General features: G+C 43.6%; 1 long non-coding RNA gene across 2 annotated transcripts in view; it reads right to left on the minus strand.

Annotated features, from left to right (window-relative positions):
- Window positions 1-24,510, minus strand: part of LOC126078079 (uncharacterized) — a 470,413-nt gene that overhangs the window by 4,469 nt on the left and 441,434 nt on the right. The window lies entirely within an intron of this gene.

The following is a 24,510-nucleotide window of genomic DNA, read 5'->3' on the forward strand; positions in this document are numbered from 1 at the left end:
CACCTCTATCAGGTATGACACAGATTGACTCCCAGAAGTGAGGGCGAAGTCTAGACCTCTCTTTGGTGATGGCCACATTCTTTACTACACACTCGGACAAGTATTTTTGAAAGTCTATATTTTTAAAGAAATAAATTGCACCTGTGGTATCACCAGCTAAGGTGACCTGTTAAGATTTCTACTTATTCTGTCTCCCAAACACTCCATGAGCCATTTTCCAAATCTTCAGTATTAAAGGCTTAAATTATGACTCCAAGTTATGATAACCTAAACCCATACTCTTCCAAACAAACAAACAAAAAAAAACCAAACCCATTGCCATCAAGTCGATTCTGACTCATAGTGACCCTATGGGACAGAGTAGAGCTGCCAAGGGGTGCCTGGTGGATGCAAACTGCTGACCTTTTGGTTGGTAGCTGTAGCTCTTAACCACTATGCCACCAGGGTTTCCATACTCTTCTAATTACTGTGTAATTCTTGAAGAAGTGGAAACTCAAGCTTCCTCACTCAGTATAAGAAAACTCAGGACCTCTAAGACTTCACATCCCATTCCCCCATCCAGTCTCTTCTTCAGGCTGAGTCATCTGACTCCTTTCATCTTTTTTAGAGACTGTCATTGAACACTCCTTTCATTGTCATAGTGGTTTCTGCTCCAGCACTTCAGGCTTCTTTGATGCTCAGGATCAAAATGCTCTTCCTTGTCCTTTGGATGAGATTCTCTCCAGCACTGTGTGTCTAAAACACAGAGAGAGCAAACAGAGATACCGCTCGGTATTCTATTTTTTAATTTTTTTCATCTTGATGAAATTTTCCAGTATTTATATTGTTGCACAACAAATGGAAGCATTAGTCACAATTTATGTAGCTAGTTTCACGTAACTGAATTCTATGGTGTTTATAACCATCACATACGCTTCTCCCAGAAATTGAAGAGATGCACCATTGGAGGTGACATGTACAGCCTCCACTCTGTTCATTTCCTTTGTAGCCAAAACCACAATTTATAATTGAGTGTTTGGGTTTTATGTGTGTCTTCGTTACCAGGCTCTAAGCTCTAGGAGGGCAGGGGTTACATCTGTTTAGTTCACCCACATTTAGTTATATTTTGTTGTTGTTAGCTGCTGGTGAGTTGACCTCAACTCATGGCTACCCTGACTCATGATGACTCCACGCACAATAGAACAAAATGCTGCCAGATGCTGCATTATTTCCATGACAGGTTGCAGACTGGACTGCTAGAGTTTTCACTGGCTGATTTTCAGATGTAGATTGCCAGGCCTTTCTTCCTAATCTGTCTTAATCTGGAAACCAAAATCCAAATCCGTTGCCATCAAGTCAATTTTGACTCAGCTCTGCTGAAGCCTTTGCAGCTTCATAGCAACATACGAGCCACCACTGACATACAAGTGGCGGCTGTGCCCGAGGTGCATTGGCCAGGAATAAAACCTGGGTCTCTCATGGAAGGTGAGACTTCTACCCCTGAACCACCAATAACCTCCAGTACCTTACACGCTATGACTTAAACTGCCAATTCCGGCCACATGTTAGAATTATCAGGGGAGTTAACAACAACTTATAGTTGCTTGTCCAGACGTTGAATCGATTGGTCTGGAGTGGCACCTGTGCGTTTGTCATTCTAAAAGTTCTGCTGGTGGTTCTAATGTGTTGCCCAAGTTGAGAGCCACTGATCCTAGGCATGACGACTTACTGCTCCGTAGATTTCCCCTACCTGTGTCCTCTCACCATGGCCACTTTCTGTGTCTGCAACGCTGGCTATGCCCAACTCCTCACGCACTCGCATTGCCTTGACGCTTTCCTTGGGCTCAACATGGTCCTGCTTTGCTTTCAACTACTTTTTATGGTCTGCTCCCTCCATGAAGCAGCTCCTGATGAAAGCTGCCGAACTGAGCCTCCTGTGTAACTCACAACCCAGCTCTCCTCCTTAAAATTCTTTTCTACTCTTTTCCACATACATGTGCTTCTGTTCGCAGTTCCATAAGTGTGAGTGATTTTGACCTTAAACTCTTTGAACTTTGCCAAATGCTAGCGGCAAATGCTAAGGTGGCAGGCGCTGCCTCCATTCCCACAGTTTGAGTTTTTGAATTTGAACATGGAACAAGAGGAGGTTCTGGTCAAACATGAACATGAGACACAAACTGAGGGGCGGGCAGGTGGGCGGAGCAAGCATTTGGCTTCCTGGCATGTATCAGATGACCAGAGCCACCGGGAATGTTGAGTGTGGAACAGAAAAGGGCTTTCATGGCCCTTTCCTGGCTTTGAGTATTTGAATAACCAACCTATGGTTATCTCTTCAGAAGGAGTCAGAAAGTGTACTGTTTACCTAATAACGATTAGCACCTGATACTTAGCTAAGACCTATTGCATGTGCACACGCGCACGATTGTTTAACCCAAATACCAGGCTATTTCACTGGAGGTTACCCCAAATTGAAACCACGCTTTAGGGCATCAGCAGGGGATCAGGATGAGGAGTGATTTGCTAGGGCTTTTATTTGATTACCTTACCACCATGGCCAGGGATACTGGTCAAACTCAGGTTTCCTTCCAAACTTTTCCAATTTGATCATTTTCCCCTCCCTGAGCTCTATGATTTTGTGTGGTTGTTCTGTGTCTTCCAAACAAACTGCATTTGTTTATTAACTATATGTACTTTCCCCATGAAATGCATATTAGAACCATGAGTACAGAACAATGATGCCTCCTCGAGCTTGGAATCTGGGTTGTCAGCCAGCTTCACTTAGAAGCCAATCATTTACACAGTGTTAAGTGCACGTGTTTAGAAGCGTACCTTAGCAAAAAATGAACAACTAATGCAATTCCTGGACTTCACAGGGGTCTTGGGAAAAGTTGAAGCCAAAAAAAAAATGTTAAATACACAAATGTCAAGGACCCCCATGCTGTCAATAGCTTAAAGCCCCTCATTATAGCCTGTGTGAGCTTCAAGTTCGGGGACTCTGGCTTGTGACCACTGCCACTGGCAAGAGCAGGAAGTAAGGACTTGGGGAAGGTGGAGCCCTCTCAGAAGGCAAATAAGACCTGGGAGATCCTTCCTGCTCTGGGCTGCAGCTGGCTTTCCTCCTCTGCCAGAAGTCACCATAATTTGTTCTTTAGTTCTGGCAATTTTCCTCCTTCTGCTTCTGTCCCCTCAGTCTTCCCTTCTCTTCCAGAACATTCTCTCTCTCTCTTTTCTTTTTTCTGCCTGGGTCTCAGATCCTCACTCTGCCTCCCTCTCACTCAGCAGTACCCTCCTCCCCTGAAGGACCCTTGGGGATATTCCCTGGGTGAAGTCAGCCACAAGTACAAGGGGTTCAAAAGGGCCATTTCTGTATCTGTCAGGACTTAGAGACATATTTACTCATTAATTCATTTACAGACACTTTGGGGAAGAATTAAACATCAAGCACCATGCTGGACATGGACACACAAACGTGGAGCTCACTGTCTGGAGAAGAGGTAGAAAACTGGCTGCCTTCAGCCCATGAACCTCTGTGGGGAGATTTCACCTCAAATTCCTGATCTGGCTTATTTTTAAAAGTCCTAAAGATCCAGCACCTTTGGGGCCACATTCCCACTCACACGCCTGAGCATGGCTCTCCCTTTAATAAGATATGGACTCTTAGTTTGCCTCAGTTTCTACCCTCCCTACTGTCTCAGGTCTGGCCAGCTTTACTCCTGTTTGTGACTTGCCAGGCCATATGGGAGTCTGAGTTTTTCAGGCCTGCTAGATGTTTAGGTTTTAGATGACAATGGGAGCCCTGGTGACGGAGCTTAAAAGCTTGGCTGCTAACCAAAATTCAGCAGTTCAGATCCACCAGCCACTCCTTGAAAACCCTATGGGGCAATTCTACTCTGTCCTATAGGGTTGCTAGAAGTCTGAATTGACTCAAAGGCAAAAGGTAGATGATGTTGAAAGGGACATTCACCCAGAATGAGACAGTGATGGAAAATCACGAAAATTAAAGACATATCAGAAACCAGCAGGCATGTTGGTGCAACAGGAATTAAAGTTAGGCATTAAGGAACCATATCTAGAAGCCAGAAAAGCCTATGACTGAGGACCAGAGGAAAACTACTACGGCTCCTTCCCTAAGAATCTTAAGGAAGGCCAGCTGCCTGACATGATCTCAGTGAAATGTTGCCCTGAGGCTAGAATAATTTCTACCAGTTCCTTGGAGCCATAGGATTCTTATTTTATGGAGAACATAAAGTCACTCAGACTAATCTCTGAGATGCTTTTTGAGTTGATTCCTTTAAAAAGCATATTGCTAAATAACCCTGGTTCCCCTGCCTCCCACAGGGCATTGACAGTTCAATGGTGGAATTCTCACCTTCCATGCAGGAGACCCAGGTTTGATTCCCAGCCAATACACCTTATATGCAGCTACCACCTGTTTGTCAGTCTGTTGGTGGAGGCTTGAGTGTTGCTGTGATGCTGAACAGGTTTCAGCAGAGCTTCCCAGCTAAGATAGACTAGGGAGAAAGGCCTGCTTATCTACTTCTAAAAATCAGCCAGTGAAAACACCATGAATTTCAACAGCCTAATCCTATTGTTCATGGGGTCTCAGTGAGGTGAGAGTCAACCTAATGGCAGTTAACAACAACAACAACAAACAATCCCTGCCTCCCAACACATCCTTTTCCTTTGTAGTCATCAAAGAAAATACCTTGAGGGACATTTTTTTCTGTTATACAGTGTAGTCCGTGTTATACAGCGTGGGGGAAGAGAGGACTAGAGTGTAAAGATGGGGCAGGAGTGGTGACCATGACCAGGGTGCTCTCACAGGCAGATCTTGATCAGTGAGAGAGGCAGGCATCTTTGTAGAGACATCGCTCTCTTGGACAAAGAAGGTTGTGTTTCAATGCCAGTGGGCTCTGTGTTTTCATTGAAAAATAAAAAGGATTTAATTAATCTAGGAAAACAATATGGGCTAGCCTGGGTGCCGAGTCATGCAAGATAGAACTGTGATATGTTTTATGGTATGGGAAAGATGGGAAGCATCTTGGTAGAAGGAGGACAGTTAGACGGGGGAGGCATTGAGTGGGATGAAGATGTTTGAGGGTTTCATTAAAAGAAAAATAAATATACGAAAACATTGCCATCAACTCTGCATTAGCCATTCGCACTACCCAGGGTCCCATAGTGGAGGTGATCTTCATGACTATTGGAGTAAACCAAGCGACATCCTGGGGTAGCTTCCCAGAACATGGGGTGGGGGACCAATGCCCGTGCAAAGCTTTCAGTGTTTTTCAGAAAGAGTCTGAGATTTGAAAAATTAAGGGGGAAAAAAAAAAAGAAAAAGAAAAAATGAAGGAAGCAGATAAAGAGAATGTCAGTGCGGGCTGTTAAAAACAGCCCCGTGCTGAGGCAGGACTGAAATGGGGTGTATTTGTCCTGGACCAACTGCCTCCATGTGCCTGTACCCACCTTACTGAGAAGTGTAGAACTAGGTATAGCCAGAAACTTTGTCCTATATATGCTTCTCTGGTGGGTTTTTTTTTTCTTCTTCTTCTTCTTTTTAGCTTTAAAAATTCCCTCAGAGCGATATGGATAAACTGATCAGCAGGGTAAGCACTTGCCAAGGGCACCTCAAAATTAAGGCACCAAATATAGATAGGGAGACATTGGCTGAACCTAGAGAAAAGTGATTTAAATTTCAACATATGCTATATACTTGTCAAGGTTTATGGCTTTTCTAGGTAATAACCAGGCTGAGTGCTTCAGGACATTCACCTGAGGCTTTTGTCTCCTGGACTGGCAGGAACAAGGGACCGGGATTCACCAGCAAGAGGGGCCACCTCAACATGGCACTGCGTAGCTAGAACAGGCAAGACTTGGAGTACTTCCAAGGAGCTCTGGGAAGGTATTGTTCTTTCTTTCATTTTCATCGAGGCAAAATTCCCGTAACAGAATTAACCATTTTAAAACGTACATTTCAGCGACATCTAGAACGTTGACAATGTTGTACAACCACCACCTCTTTCTAACCCCAAAACATTTTTATCACCAAAAAGTGAAACTCCATGCCCATTAAGCAATTACACCCCAGCCTCTGGCAATCACTGATCCACCTTTTTTTTTTTTTTTAAATCACTTGGGATTTGCCAATTCTGGATATTTCATATAAATGGAATCATATGAAATGTGGCCTTTTGTGTCTGGCTCTTTCACTCAGCATAATGTTTTCAAGATTCATCCACATTGAAGGGCGTATCAGAGCTTCATTTCTCTTCATGGTTGAACAGTGTTCCATTGTATGGCTGTACCAGAATTTATTCATTCACCATTGATGGGCATTTGGGTTGTTTCCACCTTTTGGCTATTGAGAACAGTGCTGCCATGAACATTTGTGTACATGTTTTTGTTTTGTTTTGTCTTTTGTTTTTAACGTCTGTTTTCAGTTATTTTTTTTTAGCAGTGCAATTGCTGTATCGTATGGTTATTCTGTGTTTAACGTTTTGAAGAATTGCCTAACTGTTTTCCACAAAATCAACGTACGAGGGTTGCAATTTTTCCACATTTTCACTGTCTTAGTCATCTAGTGCTGCTATAATAGGAATACCACAAGTGGATGGCTTTAACAAAGAAAAATTTATTCGTTCCCAGTCTAGTAGGCTAGAAATCCAAACTCAGGGCATCAGCTCCAGAGGAAGGCTTTCTTTCTCTGTCAGCTCTGGAGGAAGGTCCTTTGCATCAATCTTCCCCTCAACTAGGAGCACAGGAAGCCCGGGTTGAAAGGACACACTCTGCTCCCAGTGCTGCTTTCTTGGTGGTTTGAGGTCCCCATGTTTCTCTGCTTACTTCTGTATTTTACATCTCAAAAGGGATTGGCTTAATACACTATCTGATCTTATAGATCTCATCAATGTAACTGCCACTAACCCATCTCATTAACATCATAGTGATAGGATTTACAACACACAGGGAAATCACATCAGATGACAAAATGGTAGACAATCATACGATACTGGGAATCATGACTTAACCAAGTTGACAGATATTTTTGTGGGACACAATTCAATCTATGACATTCACCAACACTATTTTCCTTTTATCATTACTATTATAGCCATCATACTGGTGTGAAGTGGTACCTCACTGTGGTTTTGAGTGGTTAAGTGGTCAGCTGCTAACCAAAAGGTTGGTGGTTCAAACCAGATGTGGCAGCCTGCTTCTGTAAAGATTTACAGCCTTGAAAACCTTATGGGGACAGTTCTATCCTGTCCTGTAAGGTCACTATGAATCAGAGTTGACTGGACAGCAATGGGTTTTTGGTTTAACGACTAATAATATTGAGCATCTTCTCATGCGCTTGTTGGCTACCGGTATATCTTTGGAGAAATATCTATTCAAGTCCTTCACACATGTTTTAGTTGACTTATTAATCTTTTTGTTGTTCAGTTGTAAGAATTCTTTGTATATTTTGGATACTAGAACCTTATCATATACATGATTTGTAAATATTTTCCCCCACTCTGTAGATTGTCTTCTCACTTTCTTGATAGCATCTTTTGGTGCACAATAGGTACATTATTCATTTTCAAAGTATAATTATTGTACACAGAGCCCTGGTGGTGCAATGGTTAAGCACTCAACTGCTAACTGAAAGATCAGCGGTTTGAACCCACCAGTGGCTCCTTGGGAGAAAAGGCCTGGCAATCCACTCCAGTAAAGATTATAGCCTAGGAAACTCTATGGGACAGCTCTACTCTGTCCTACAGGGTCGTTAGGAGTCAGAATGGACTCAATGGCACACAACAACACCAACAACAAATTATCATACAGTCACTGAAAGTGGGCCCAGATGTTTGAACCAGTATGAACCAATTTGAACAAATTTGCCTAAGTCACACGGCTCTTACCAGGACCAGAGCAAATGCAGCCTTTTCATCTGTGGAGAAGGCATTCTCGGAGCCTAAAACAAGGCAGCGGCTTTTCTGTCCTGAGAATGGACTGGAAACCATCCTTCCATGTTTTGGGGAAACCCTGGTGGCATAGTGGTTAAGTACTTCAGCTGCTAACCAGGAGGTCGGCAGTTTGAATCTGCCAGGCACTCCCTGGAAACTCTATGGGGCAGTTCTACTCTGTCCTATAGGGTCGCTATGAGTCGGAATTGACTTGACGGCAGTGGGTGGTAAGCGAGGAGCTGAAAAGATCCTAAGGACACTGTGCTGCTGCAGCCCCTCTTCCAGAGGGTGATGGCCAGGACTTGGCCACAGCTCTGAACTCAGAACAGAGGCACATGGGAGTGGATGTTAGGAGCTTTTGACTCATTAACTTCCTATGGACTGGTATAGGAGCCCCTGGGTGGTGCAAATGTCTAACACGCACAGCTGCTACCTGCAAAGTTGGAGGTTTGAGTCCACCCAGGGGTGCCTCAGAAGAAATGATAATCTACTTTTGAAAAATCAGCCATCGAAAACCCTGTGGAGCACAGTTTTACTCTGACATACATGGGGTCATCATAAGTTGGAGTCAACTCATGGCAACTAGTTTGGCCTTTAGTCTGAGTATGAAGAGGGTAAAGTTAAGAGGACCCTCTCAACTCATGGAGCCAATGATCTGAGTCTTCTCACCATCACCAATCCAGCAGCCAGTGCATATGGGATTCCTAGCAGGTGTCCCGGAGTGCAAGAGTCACCCTATAGAGCTAGAAAAGAAGACTCTTATTTTTTTCCATCATGATTTTTGATAAATGAACGCAGGAAATGTCAGAACCCTGGTGCTGTAAGCTCTGTGAGCTTAGCAGGGGACTTGCCCCTCCAAGCCTGGTTTTCATCAGTGACTCAGGGGGCCATCTTTGGGCCACAGTATTTTATAATTCTGTGTTCTGTGACCCCTGTCTTCTGTGGAAGGCTCTTCTGTCATAATTTTCATTACTATTGCCTTTGTTTGTATTAATAATAGCTTTTCATTATTACTCCTTGATCGGTCTGTCTGGAGTACACAATTATGACAAGGACAGCAGCCAAGCCATTGCAAACAGTCATTGTTGGAACAGGAATTCTATAGGGACTGGAGTGGCAGTCATTAAGTGCCCCTTCCTACCCTCCAGAGGCTGGTGACTTTTTCTCCTGGGTCTGGGCAGGAGTCTGGGAAGAGCCCAGGTTGCAGGAGGAGGGAGGCTTGACTTTGTCCCTTTGTGATAAAGAGTCACATGTCCTATTTTTTTTGCTCAGGGGAGACATCAGCTTACTTTAACTTTTTACACTTGCAAGCCCATTTGGGAAGGGGTTTTAAAAGGCAGCATAGAGAGGTGGTTATGAAGAACACAAGCTCTAGAGCCAGAATGTAGGATATCCTATTCCATCTCCTCCACTTGATGAGCTGTGCATCCTCGGAGAAGTTACTTAATTCTCTGTGCCTCAGTTTTCTTATCTGTAAAGTGGGATAATACTAGGACCTCCTTCACAGGGCTGTTGCAAGATTTGAGTGAATTAACAACTGTTAGAACAAGGCTTGACTTACCGAAAGAACTTAAACTATATTACCTACTGTGATGATATCCTCAACCTCCTTGTTATACAAATAATAGAACTGAGGCCCAGAGAGGGAAAGAAGAACTTGACCCTGAGTACTTGTGAGTAGTGGCAGAGTTGTATAAACCTTAGTTCTCCTGACTTAGTGCTGGTCTTAAAGGTCATGCTACCTCCCTGGGCTTCCAACCACACACTCCAAATAATCTTTCTAAGCATATCTTCCTTTCTTCCAGCACTAACCTACTGCCAGCAGGGAGGGCCTTCCCAGTGCTTGCCGCACACACCCAACATTCCTGCCTCCCTGTCTCTACCCTTCCTGCTTTTCTCACCTTCAGGGAACACATCCAAGCTTGTCTTCTCTGTGAACACTTCCCGACCTCTCCAACACACCAAACAAAACCAAACCAGTTGCCTTTGAGCTGATTCTAAATCATGGTGACCCCATGTGTTGCCGAGTAGAACTGCTCCGTAGAATTTTCAAGGCTGTGTTCCAACACACCCATACCCGTCACTGTCGAGTTGATTCTGCTTCATAGCAACCCTATAGGTCACAGATGAACTGCCCCATAGGGTTTCCAAAACTATAACCCTTACGGAAGCAGACTGCCACATCTTTCTCCTGCAGGTTCGAGCTGCTAACTTTTCAGTTAGCGGCCAAACACTTAACCACTGTGCCACCAGGGGCCCTTCTCCAACACACCAAAACTAAAAATCAAATCCATTTCCATTGAGTCAATTCTGATTCATAGCAACCCTATAGGACAGAGTAGAACTGTCCCACAGTGTTTCCAAGGTACAGCTAGTGAATTGCAACTGCTGACCTCTTGGTTAGCAGCTCAGCTCTTAACCAGTGCACCACCAGGGCTCCTTCCAGCATACAGCCCCATCTAAATCATTTTGTTTCCTTGTAGTCTGCTTCTCTTTTAGAAATGATCACATAAGCCTTTTGGAGTGGGTCATCTTTACATGGTAAATGCTACCTAGTCTCTGCTATCAAGGGCTTTGTTGGGGACAGTTTCATTTAGGACTTAATACATAGTGACCCACTCTTGTTGGCCAGCCTCCCTCCTTGACTTCAGAAGGACTCACTAGCCTGCCCTAACTCTCTCCTTTCTCTACTGCAATATGAATGGGGTGGTGCTAGGGCCCATTGTCCTGCCCTCTTTCTCACATTCAGTGCTCCAGAGCTCATTGCCTTGGGCGTATTCAGCCTGAGAGACCAGAGCCCCCCAAACTTCAGCTCATTCCCTGATGAAAATCCAGCCAGGTTGCCCACCTGAAGAAGAGCACAGTGGGAACTCAGCTCCAATTCAGAGCAAACCAGGGATCTCTGTGATTCTAAGACAACACGGTTCTTTTAAGCCCTTGTAAGAGAAATCATTTAAGATAGGGCTGAAATTAAAATAAACCAAAAAAACCAAACCCCCAGTGCCGTCGAGTCGATTCCGACTCATAGCGACCCTATAGGACAGAGTAGAACTGCCCCATAGAGTTTCCAAGGAGTGCCTGGCAGATTTGAACTGCCGACCCTTTGGTTAGCAGCCGTAGCACTTAACCACTACACCACCAGGGTTTTAAAGCTAAAATAATTGACTTTTTTTGAGAAACTGTGTTAGGGAGCAAAGAATTTTCATTTTAACTGCTGTTTTTCAACTGCACATCACATTTTTTAAACTCTTATTATAATTATGTTTATATCGTAGCCATTCTCATGAGGGGTTCCTGCATTGAGTTTGTTTTTCACTCATAAATTCTGAGCACAAATTTTAATTATGTAAGGAATGATAGTAGCTAGGTAAGGCAGTTTGTATGTATGAATATATTTATTTACTTCAGCGTATCAGAATGTGATAACTTTCTTTAAAGCAGTGAATTGGTTAGTAGACCTAGTAGCAGAATCTGGGAGTCCTCTGATGGCCAGGTACATGTTCTGCTCCCCAGTATCTCTGGCAGCTCAATGGCCTTAAAAAACAAAACAAAACAGTTGTTCCAACTCATGGTGACCCCACATATGTCGGAGTAGAACTGTACTCCACCGAGTTTTCAGTGACTGGTTTTTTGGAAGTAGATCACCAGACTTTTCTTCTAAAGCACCTCTGGGTAGACTGGAACCTCCAAACTTTGGGTTCGCAGCTGAGCAGCTGAGTTGATTTCAACTCAGAGCAACTCTATAGGACAGAGTAGAACTGTCCCATAGGGTTTCCAAGGATCAGCTGGTGGATTCAAACTGCCAACTTTGTGGTTAGCAGTCAAACACTTAACCACTGTGCCACCAGGGCTCTTCACTGACCTTAGTGAGTCCGTAATCACCTTAGGACTTTGTTCCCTCAACAGTAAATATGACTGATGACACCTGCCCTTCCAATTTCCTAAAGCAACTGTAAAGATCAAATGAAATAGGCTATAAAGCATTAGACAGAGTGTAAATCACAGTGTAATTGTGAATTTAAATCGATCTGTCTACAACATCGTGACTTTGTCTTGCCAGACCACTCTGCAGACGTAATCTGACACTGATTCTATTACCCTGTTTCTCTTCAACCTTTGGACCTGCTCACGTGCATCGCTTCCTTTTGTTCTCTCTCTGGAGCCCTGGTGGCTCAGTGGTTAAGAGCTCAGTGAAACTGACCCCATGGCAATGAGTTTGGTTTGGTGTTCCCTCTCTCCCATTGGCTGACACAGATTCACGATCTGACACCGCTAGGTGAAATTATTTCTTTCTCCCCACATTCTTGTCCATGCATTTGCAAGTGCTTTCATTCAATTTGGAGCTCTGAGCCTCATCATTTGCCTTCCCATTCCTTGCCCTCTCCCATCGTTCAGAAAGGCTTTGTCTGTGAACCTGGACCCTGCTACCCTCCCCAACTTTGTCATTTATGGGCTGGATGTTCCACTGCCTCTTTTCCTGGATAGGCTCTTGTTATCGCAGCTGCCTGGGATATTTGCGTTACTTCCCTGTCACGGTACTGGCTCCACCTGCCTCCTTTCCTCTTCCATGCTGAGGAGAGTCTACATTTTATCCTGTTGGTGACAGGTCCCAGCCAAGGCCCATCAGGCTGAGGCTACAGGTCCCACTCTGAAGCAGGGGTCCTGCCTCTTCCTCCCTGGGGCTCGCCCTGGGCAGCCACTGAGAAGTAAAGGGGCCGATCTGCGGTTTTCCCTCCATCTTCTTTCCAGATAAATCCGTTAGTCGGTTGGGAAAGGAAATATCAAAACACAGCACTAGGCTGCACATTCCTCTGTAGAGAGCCAAGAGAGTTGGTGTCAGAAGGGGCTTTGTGGAGCACCTAGTTCTGCTCCCTCATTTCACAGTGAGGAGGCAGAGATGAGAGGTGAGATGACCAGCTTGAAGTCACCATGCTTTTGATTGATCCTTCCCAGGTCTGTGCTACAGACTGGATATTGAAGATAATTAGGCTATGGTTCCCGTTCTGAGCTTCTCACTGTCATGAGGGTAGTAGGGGATGGGGAGGAAACAATGGACATGCATTGCTACCAGCTGTTTAGGCTATGGTTAAGCACCCTTCTCCTGTTATTTTCTTTTAACTAACTCCTCTCCCCCTTCCGCCAAAGGAACCCATCATCTCCCTAGAGTCTATCTCCCAAGGAATCCATGGGTAAATCTCTAAGTTTTATCAGGGGGATGTTTCAGTCAGGTCCTTCTTAACCCACGCTGCTTCTTTCCCCTTTCTATGCCTCCCTTTAAGGTTTGTGAGGGTCTTTGATAGGGAGAGAATAACTGGAAAAGATATCTGATTCCCTGCTCTTCTCAAGGACTGGAGACACTGTCACCAATCAGGACAGCTACAGGCAGCACTCAGCACTTCCGGTCAGCTGAAGACTTCCAGAAATGAAAAGGGACTTCTTTCAAAAGTGACTTGGCCTCATTGGTTTATAATGTCTACTCTGTTGTTATGAATTGCTTGGATGATCCAAGGGGTACCATTAGCTACCGGGGAAGCCCCATCCTATTCTGCTTTTCATTTCATGAGCCCTCATTCCCCAGGAGGGTGTGCCACACAAGAGATGAGGAGAAGCTGGGGCAGAAATGTTGCTTTGTTATCTAGCGCTGCTATAACAGAAATACCGCAAGTGGAAGGCTTTAACAAACAGGAATTCATTCTGTTTCAGTCTAGGAGGCTCAAAGTCCTAATTTGGGGTGCCAGCTCCAGGGGAAAGCTTTCTCTCTATGTTGGCTCTAGGGAAAAGTCCTTGTCATTAATCTTCTCCTGGTCTAGGAGCTTCTCAGTGCAGGAACCTGGGTCCAAGGATATGCTTTGCTGCAAGCCCTGTTTTCTTGGTGGCATAAGGTCCCCCTGTCTCTCTATTCCCTTCTCTTTCATAGCTCAAAAGAGATTGACTTAAGACACAACCTGATCTCATAGATTGAGTCCTGCTTCATTAAGATAACTGCTGCTAATTCCACCTCATTAACATCATAGAGGTAGGATTTACAACACATAGGAAAATCACACCAGATGACAAAATGGTGGACAATCACACAATACTGGGAATCATGGACTAGCCAAGTTGACACACATTTTTTGGGGGGACACAATTCAATCCATAACAGATGTCTATTGAGGGTTGAGAAATTAGTAGGAAAACACACAACGATCAATGTGTTTGAATCATCTGGCAAATATCTTTTGAGGATCATGTATCAGTTACCTATTAGTGCATAACAAACCACCTCAAAACTTATTGGCTTAAAACAATAACTACTTTATTGATCATGATTCTGTGGGTATTTGTGTAGGGCTCAACAGAATGGTTTGTTTTTGCTCCACCTGGGGCTGGAGGAGCCAAAACAGCATCAATTACATGTCTAAAGCCTTGGTGCTGCTGTTAGCTAGGGCACCTCAGTTCTCCACATGGACTCTTTATCCAGCAAGATAGTCTGGGCTTCTGTCTTAGGCTAGGTTCTCTAGAGAAGCAAAACCAGTGAAGTATATATATATAGAGAGAGAGATTTAACTGAAGCAAATGTCTCACGTGGTTGTAGAGGGTAGTAAGTCCCAAGTCTGTGCGTCAGTCTTTAGGCTGGAGGCTTCTCCTGATTCACACAGATATAGGGGCTGACAAACCCAAGATTGGGAGGTAAGACAGCAGGTTGCTGGCTCACAGGCTGCAAAGGCTGACAAATCAAATATTGGCAGCCAGTATGACAGGCAGCTGGCTCAAGTCCCAAGAACTGGAGGTCAGATGATGACAAGCGGGATGCAGGATACAGAGTAAGCAAGCAAGCTTTGCTAGAATGTCCATGTATATACTGGAGGTAGGCCACACCCCTGAAGAAACTCCTGTTACAACTGATTGGCAGATCATATCATATCACATCATGGAGGATGATTACATCATTACATACTTGCCAAACCACTGAGAATCATGGTTCAGCCAAGTTGACACACAACCTTAACCTTAAGCTTCTTTACCTGGTGACTAAGTTTAGGGGGAAAAAAAAGCCTCAGTGTGAAAATATTTGCCATGTCATTGCTTGTATCATCTTTTCTGATGTCTCTTGGCCAAAGCAAGTGATACAGCCAAGCCTAGAGTCGGTATGAGAGGGACTGAACAAAGGTGTGAATACTAGGTGGCAAGATTCATTGAGGAACATATGCTTAGCCTAGGATACACAGATGATTAACAAATAATACCTTGTGGCAGAGACTCTAAGTGAGCTCTGTAGATGATGTACCCTCCACCCCAGCTGGCAAGCCTCCCTGAATCTTATCCCATCCACCAATACCTTCCTTCCACCCTACCTGCCCACACTTAAGGTAACTTATCTCTTCTCAGGACTAGAGATTACTTGGTTCTGAAGACATGTTGGCAAGCATGAGTAAAGATGAACTCTGGACCTTTAGGGGGGATTTAGTAAGCATTTTCTTCTCAAAATAAAACCACTTCTAGACTTTTTATTGGCAGGTATCGTCTTTCCAGAAGTTGGGGGTGAGGTAGAGCAGTATGAGCACCTGCCTGGATCCTGGCTTCAAGGGGTATCTCAGGGAAATAATATTGAAGCCCTCTGGTCAAATGGAATGGGTAATTAACCTTGGTTTGGCATCACAGAATGAATCAGAGTGTAGATCTTAGAGTCAGTCTTTCTAAGACATGTACTAAGCTACAGTTTCCTTGTATGGATAATGAGAACAGTTCCGATCAGGACTCTTGAGGATCAAATGCTAATGGGTGCCAAATGCTTATCACGGTGCCTGGTATCAAGAAAAGGCCCACGAGTGTAACTGTTTTTGTTGGCACTAACACATATTCACCACATATCTCCACCACTCCCCCTAAAAAAATGAAACCCATAAATAGGCATATCCCTAATCACTAAATCCTTCAGTACATAAGACTGGAAAAAAAGGGAAGAAAAAAGTGAGAAAGGGAGAAAGGAGATGTTAGAGAGACTAAAATCATGGAAGAGAAGATAAAAAGGAGATTAAAAAAAGGAGGAGGAGCGGGGACATGGAGAAAGACGGAGACAAAAAGAGACAGCAAGGCTGAGTGCACACATACTTTCTGACCAGAGATCATTTTCTGAGAAGGAGTCACATCTCTGGGGTTACCCAAAGCTCACTTGGCTCCTGGCAAAACTAAAGTATTTGCCAGTGGGAGATGCCGAGGGGTGTATATCGGAGAGCAAATGGATTTTGCCACCCAAGGTGTCTGTACCAACTTGGACAGGATCACATGGAAAAAAGGAAACAGAGTTGGGGCAGGGGGAGGGAGAAATTTCTGAGTGAGGTTGAGTGGTTGGCTAGGAATTCAGCCATGAGACCTGGCCTAATAGCAAGTCTGCAAATAACACATAGAGTTTCCTCTGCATTTCCAGTTCATCCTGAAGGAAAAACAGACCAGCAGGGTGACATGCATTTTTCCCGTCTAAGTCTCTTTCAGTTAACACTTCACCTTTGTGGCTGTGTGGCCCCTTTCTTCCACTCGGACCTCAGGACTGGTTGCCGATACTAGTGGAAGGGGAACTTCCAGCCAAGGATAAGCAGGAGCAGAGTGGTCTGAGGTTAACATCATTGGTCCGAGCTCCATTCATTGCCATGGAGGAGATTGGGGTTGCAGACTTCCATTTGTGTGTAGATGGAAGAATTAGGTAATGACATGACTCAAAGATGAGATATGGAGTGTGAAGGCCCCCTTTTTAAGGAATGAAATCAAAGATATTGGGACCATAAAAAGTTCTCACCATGGCAGTAGAAGTCACGAGAAATCTCTCTGAACATCAGCAGCTCCAGACCTTCCAACCTGGCTGGTGTCACTGGCCATAGTGCAGGCTCAATCATCTGAGGAGCCCACTAAATTGTTTGGGAAGATGTATTTCTTTTTTTTTTCATGCATTAGCATCTTTTAGTCCAACAAGGTTTAGAATTAAGGATAGAAAATTTAGATAACCAAATTTGTATTATATTTAGAAATCTGTGACTCTTTTTGTATTTTATATTCTTCTGTTTAAGAGAATTTGGTCTATTAGAGTTATGGATCAGCCTGATAATTCCAATATACAATGAGTAATTGAATTATTCAACTTAGGTTGAAATCTTAACCCACATAGCATTAGCATAATTAAGAAAACATTTTTAAAGGTTAGATTATTAGATTTATAGGAATAGTTTAAGTAATTAAGAAAACTTGTCAAAGTTCTTTTGAATTAAATCAAATATATCAATGCAGTTCAGAATGTATCCTTAAATAAATTTGTAATTGTGACAAAACATTATTCAAAAGTCTCTAAAAAAAATGGTAGTTAAACTTGCTAAATCCATAATTAGAATTACAAGATTTACAGGTTGAAAGTAATAGATTAAAAGAGAACTGCTGTTTTTGTTGTTAGGTGCCATCGAATCGGTTGCCACTCATAGCGACTCTATGTACAACAGAACAAAACACTGCCCAGTCCTGCACCATCCTCACAATCCTTATGCTTGAGCCCGTTGTTGAAGCCACTGCGTCAGTCCATTTCCTTGAGGGTCTTCCTCTTTTTTGCTGACCCTCTACTTTACTAAGCATGATGTCCTTCTCCAGTGCCTGGCCCCTCCTGATAACATGTCCAAAGTATGTGAGATGTAGTCTTGCAATCCTTGCTTCTAAGGAGCATTCTGGCTGTACTTCCTCCAAGACAGATTTGTTTGTTCTTCTGGCAGTCCATAGTATATTCAATATTCTTTGCCAACACATAACTCAAAGGCATCAATTCTTTTTCAGTCTTCCTTATTCATAGTCCAACTTTCACATACATATGAGGCAATGAAAATACCATGGCTTAGATCTGGTGCACCTTAATTCTCAGAGTGACACCTTTGCTTTTCAACACTTTACCCAAAAAACCCCAGTGCCAACACTTTAAAGAGGTCTTTTGCAGCAGATTTGCCCAGTGCAATACCTTGTATGATATCTTGACTGTTGCTTCAATGGGTGCTGACTGTGGATCCTAGTAAAATGATATCCTTGACAATTTACTGGTCCAGTTAAAAAAGAGATCTAGTTTTTTAAAATTTAGAACATTAATTAATTGAATATTTATATAAAATTAATTTTAAAATTGAACTCTGAATATTTTCTGCTCACAAAATTCATTTGGAAAATATAAAAAACATCACACCGAAAATTACTTTGATCATGATGATGGCTAATGTAATAGTTTTCTATTGCTTGTAACAGGTTACTACAAATTGAACAGCCTAAACAATACCTATTTATTATCCATAGTTTTCATGGGTCAGTAGTTGAGGCACAGCTTAGCTGGGCCCTTTGCTCAGGGTTTCAGAAGGTTGCAATTAAGATTTCAGCCAGGGTTGAAGTCTCATCTAAGGCTCAGGATCCTCTTCCAAATTCACATTGTCGTTGGCAGAATTCATTCCCTTGCAAATGTTGAACCCATGGTGGCTTGCTTCTTCAAGGCCAGTGGGAGAAAGCATTGCTGAGTTCTAGACTCTTTGAAAGGATTCATCTAACCAGGCCAGGCCCATGCTGGATACTCTGCCTTTTGATTAACTTAAAATCAACTGATTAAGGACCTTAATTACACCTGTGAAAATTCCTTCACCTTTGCCTTATAACATAAACAAATCACAGGAGTGTCATCCAGCATATTCACAGGACCCCTCACACTCAAGCAGAGGGGATTATACAGGATGTATATAGCAGGGGGGGCGGGGAGGGAGCCTTGGTGGCGTAGTGGTTAAGTGCTATGGCTGTTAACCAAAGGGTCGGCAGTTCAAATCCACCAGGCACTCCTTGGAAACTCTATGGGGCAGTTCTACTCTGTCCTATAGGGTCACTATTAGTTGGAATCGACTCGGTGGCACTGGGTTTGGTTTTTTGGTTTTATATACCAGGGGGTAGGAATGTTGGGGGTCATCTTAGAATTCTGCCTATCACAGTTAACAGCAGTATCTTCTTTCTTTGGTGTAGACCCTAGATGGCATTACTTCTACCACTCTCTAGCTGTGCTGTAGCCAACTCAATATGTCCAAGTAGAATTCATCTCTCCCTCATCCTTAGCATAGTTACCCGCCCCCATATCTCATCACTCAGAGTATGATTGATGCAACCTCCTCAGCATTCCCTGACTACATCCTTTTCTCTGCAGTAACCCTGCTTCCACCTTGGTTCTTTCAGGGCCTTATCTCTCAATGGCATGTTCCAGCTGCCACCTACCTTGTTGCCCTGCCTCAGTATTACCCCCAATTCCTTCTGCATACTGCAGCTGGATGAGTCTTCCTCAAGAGCAAATCTGAGGATGTCATTTCTCTATTTAAAATTCATGGCCCAATGAATATAATTCAGACTTCTTACATTCATGTTCTTCTCAATCTAGCCTCTAGGTTATCTCTAACTTTCTTCCTTTCAAAATCTCTTGCATTCCCTACTCCCCATTTGTTTGTCAGGTTCCAATCCTTCAAAACTTCTGTAACTCTCCAAACAGGCCAGACAGTTTCTCACTTCAGTACTTGGTTTAATGACTCTCTCCGCCTGGTATTTCTGTCCCACAGTGTCCATCTGGTTAACCCACAAAGACTTGGCATAAGTTTCCACTTCTCTCTGAGGCCTCCTTTAACCTTCACTGGTAGACTTAACCACCTCTATTTTTTGCCCGTGGTCCCTCATAGGTTGTGTAGTTATTATAATCCTGTAACTACTGCACAAAAGTAAATCCGTCTTTCCATCTTTCTGTCTTTCCACCCTTCTCTAGACAGCAAGACCCTTGGAGGCAGAAAGGATTTCTTATTTATTGTGGTAACCACAGTGCTTGCCATAGTGTTGAGGCCATAATAGGTATTTCATGCTTTTTAATGAAAGATAGGAGCAAGAAATGAATAAATGCTTCAATTGTCAGAGTTTCAGCTTTCTTAATGAAGTAGATATTATCTGTTATCCATGGCTAACATAATTACTAACTAGCTTTTTTAAAAAAATATTTTATTGTGTTTTTGGTGAAAGTTTACAAAGCAAATTAGGTTCCCTGGTGGAGCAGTGTTTGAGAGCTACCGTGTGCTACAGCTGCTAACCAAAAGGTCAGTAGTTTGAATCCACAAGCTGCTCCTTGGAAACTCTGTGGAGCAATTCTACTCTGTCCTATAGGGTCACTATGAGTCGGAATTGACTCGACAGCAACTTTTTTTTTTTTTAATACATATTGTGACATTGGGTACGTATTTCACAATATATCAGAACTCTGATTATTTCCAGTCGCAGAGCAGAAGTAGCAGTTCCTACCCTTGGCCAAGAAAGAGCACAAGGTCAATGTGTCTAGGAGGAGAGGCCTTGATAAACAGCTGTCCCTACAACATTACTAAGATCAGTCATCTGTCATCTCCAGTACTGCTCAATAGTTCACTGAAGATAGTGTAGGAGGGGGACGTTCCCCAGCCTGACAGATATCTCAGCCCTTTTCATCTACATGAGATGGCAGCAAGGCTAAAAAGAAATAGGCTTTGAAGGTGAGCTGGGATGATACAATCTGCTGAGCCTGACCCCACATCATGGTTGATAATGTCAGCTTTCACACCTCAGGTGGAACCTACAGCTCCAAACAAGCCTGGTCACAGAAGGACTGGAAGAACCAAGTTTCCATGATTTAGTGGTAATGGTAAAGTAAGTCCTTTCATATGGAGGCTTATCTGAGTGAACTCAATGGAGTTGGATCTAGAAGGTGGGTGTCTAGGAAAATATTAATCATTTGCTGGGAGTGTTGAAGGTCTTATGGCATTTTGCTGCACAAGTTGCCTTCGGTCCCTCTGAATTCTTACATGTGGGCAACATCTCCTTTTTGTAACCCAAAACCTGTTGCCGTCAAATTGATTCTAACTCAGAAAGACCCCATAGGACAGAGTAGATTTGTCCCGTACAGTTCCTAAGGCTGTAAATCTTTACAGAAGCAGACTGCCACATCTTTCTCCCACACAGCAACTGGAGGGTTCGAACTTCTGACCTTCCGGTTAGCAGCCGAGTGCTTTACCACTGGGCCACCAGGGCTCCTTCCTTTTTGTAAAGGTCAGGTTTGTTTTCAAACTCTGTAACACATCAGAATCATCCAGGGATCTATTAAAAATTCCAACGACAAGGTTGCATCCAAGATAAACTAGAATCTTTGGGGTTGAAACTCAGCTTCAGTGACGTTTAAAGCTCCCCAGGTGATTCCAATGTGCCACCTACTTGTGAGCACTGACTCCAGGCCTCCAACTTTGAAGTTTCCGACGTTCCTCCCTTCTTGCACTGTTCCCCCACAGCTAAGTCTCCATTCTCTAAGACTCCATTTTTTTTTAATAGGTTTAATTTGGTGTATATATATATATATAGTGCTTAAGTGAAAGTTTACAAATCAATTTGGTCTTTCATACAAAAATTTATATACACTTTGCTATGTACTCCTAGTTGCTCTCCCTCCAATAAGACAGCATACTCTCTCTCTCACCTTGTATTCCCTGTGTCCATTCAGCCAGCTTTTGCCCCCTCTGCCCTCTCATCTCCCCTCCAGACAGGAGCTGCCCACACAGTCACATGTGTCGACTTGAGCCAAGAAGCTCACTCCTTACCAGTATCATTTTCTATCTTATAGTTTAAGACTCCTTTTGAGTCATTCACTACGGTCAGTCTTCCCATCCAACTTAGAGTCTAGGCCTGAGTTTATGCTCCTTCTATTCCTTCAGAATTTCAGAGCCAGAAGGGAACCCAGGGTCCATCTGACTCTGTGTTCATTGTGTGAATGGAACAATTGAGGCCCAGGAGTAGAAGGTCAGGTAGTTAGGTGAGGGGGGGTAGGGACCTGGGTCATTTCTTGCTCTAACTGATTTATAGACCCTAAAAACCCACCGAATGGTTCCTGACACCCTCTGGGGAAAATCAACAATCAATTTGATTCACTTTCTGGAAGGGCAAGCTGCGGTCAGATCATGGAAGGCCTTGAGATCCATATTCAGGAATTAAGATGGTAGGTAATAGGGAGCCACTGAATATTTCAGAGCAGCAGAGTATCATGACTAGGGCTGAACTTTAAGATTATTGCTCTGACAGTGGTAGTTAGGATGGAGGATCAAAGAGAGACTGTTGACAGTGAAACAGAAATCCAAGGCAGAAGTATAGACCAGCAACTCTGAAGGAGGTGAGAAGCAGAGGGAAGGATATATGTGACCAATACTGGGAAGATAACCAATAAATGTGTCTTTGTCCTCTTTTTTTCCATCTCAAAAACAGACCCATCACCAAGAGCTGAGTTTTCAAGGCTTGGTATCTGAAAGAGTAGTGTTGACCAAAACTGTTGTCCTCAACAGAAGTGTAGAGCACAGGATGCAGACCTAATGAGGAGGGAAAAGATAATGAGCTTGGATACAAACATATGAGCCTTAGACTCTCACATTGGGTGTCTCATTGAACACATGGTCCAGCTTTTCATCCCAGAAAAGGTTGGTTTGTAGTGAAGTTCGTAGCTGTTGGCCCATGGACTGACAGAGTAGAGCAGGAAGCAATGGGCCATGTGATCTTTGGACTTTGCCAGGAATCCCTAGCTTAACCTTGAAACCCTGTTTGAGGGTATGGATGACTCTAAAGATCTGTGAGAAGGAGTTGACCAAACCATTCAGGCTGCTCCCTTGGTGGCTTCTTCCTCAGCTTGGCTTGGCAGCCTGACTCTTTCCACTGTGATGGAATGGGAAAGAAAAGAGAGGAGAATACTACTCAGCCAGTAAGGAAAATGAAATCTTGACATATGCTATAGTATGGATGGTGCTTGAAGACATTATGCTGAGTGAAATAAGTCAATCAGAAAAGGACAAATATTATGTGATCTCCCTTATGTTAAAAGACAAGAACAGGCAAATATATACAGATCAAAGTTTATTAGTGGTTACAGGGGAGGGAGATGGGGAAAGCAGGGTAGTTATTGTTTACGTAGTACTGTTTCGGTTTATGGTGATGGAAAAATCACATTGATTAAGGGTAGGGTTGCACAGACAATTACTGTAAGGGCTGGCTGGGTCTCATTAGGGTGCAGCATCCTGGCTTGGCTTGGTGGGTGGGACCTGCATCAAAGCAGAGGCCCTGGTGCCACGAGGAGTCATTCTTTCCCATGTAACATGGGACGGGGAGCTCAGGGAAGGCTGCGTGGGCTGATCAGGAGGTAAAAAAGAAACACTCTTTGAAGTTGCTTTCCTGGTTCATGGATCTCCAAGAGGAACACTTTTTACTCATTAGCCTGTCTAGACATATGGGCTTATCATCTGGGCTGGCCACTTCCTCCTCTAATTTTCCTTGCTCTGTCACTCCTACTGAGGATGGGGAACAAGGCTGGAAACTGACCCCAGCAAGTATGCACGTTTAGCACCGAGACTGTTGCACGGATCTCTGATTTGAGGCTGAGGGGTCCAACACCACATTTCTGAAGATGTCTGACTCTAGGCAGAGGGAGCAGTCAAGCTGAAGGCAAGTGGGGAATTCAGGAAGATGTGTGGTGCTGCTCTGAGGACTCTCTGACATGTAAAATGTTATCTGCACGTGCTGTAAATAGGACTCTGAATGTGCTGTGATGCAGAGCAGTGGGCAGCCCAGGGCAAGTGTCACCTGCAAAGGGAATTAACTGTGGAGGGGGCTTGGTCTTCAGATTTCCAGGGGCCTCCTGGACAATAGATCCCTCACCACATGAACCCATTCAATGCTGACATGGAGACTAAGCCTCTCCTTTTCGTTTGTCCACGGGATGTCATGGAGCACAGAACAACCATGGCCTTGGAGGACAGGCCCAGAGTCATTGTCTTAGAGACAGGACGGTGAAATGCATAGGATTACCTGACCTCTCCATCTCGCAGGCGTTAATAATTTGGAGGTGAAAATGATTTGAGCTCTTCAAGGAGTGATGCCATACACAAATGGTTACTGACCCATCTCCATTTCCAACAATTTGGATTCGGAAAAGAACTGAAATTGCCATAGCAACAGCAGTGCAGATGCAGTGTGGACTTCTGGACAAGCCCATGCCAAGAACTATCTGATGAAAGAGTAGTAAGTACTCACTAAAACACCCACTTATATGACAGGCATTTTGGGGTTAAAATAATCACTAAACCTACACTTAACTTTAATTTGAGTATTGAAGAAAAGATCATCTTGCCTTGCACATAGTTGGAATTCAGTAATTGTTGGATTAAAGAATATAACTGAATTACGATTCAGCTGAGGGAAGGTCTGCATAGAGAATTAAAGAGAATAATTGAATTATGATTCAATTTTCTGTAATGGTCTAAGAACCCTCAGTGCCTCTGCAAAGCAGACTCAGGCTGCATTTTCTCAGGAGCCTGGGAAGAAATGACATGGCTTTGAGGAAAGGTCTACACAGAAAAAGGGAAATGTCTAGATGCTTTTGAGGCCCCTAAGTTCCTTCCAATCCTGGAATTCAACAGCAAGTCAGAATAGTACACTCAAGTCTGGATTCACAGTTTTCAAGGACGATCAGATGCCACATGGTTGAGACATAAGGGGAGAAGAAACAGCATCTGGAATTCCT

The sequence above is a fragment of the Elephas maximus genome, chromosome 6, assembly GCF_024166365.1.
Source record: "Elephas maximus indicus isolate mEleMax1 chromosome 6, mEleMax1 primary haplotype, whole genome shotgun sequence".
NCBI lineage: Eukaryota > Metazoa > Chordata > Mammalia > Proboscidea > Elephantidae > Elephas > Elephas maximus.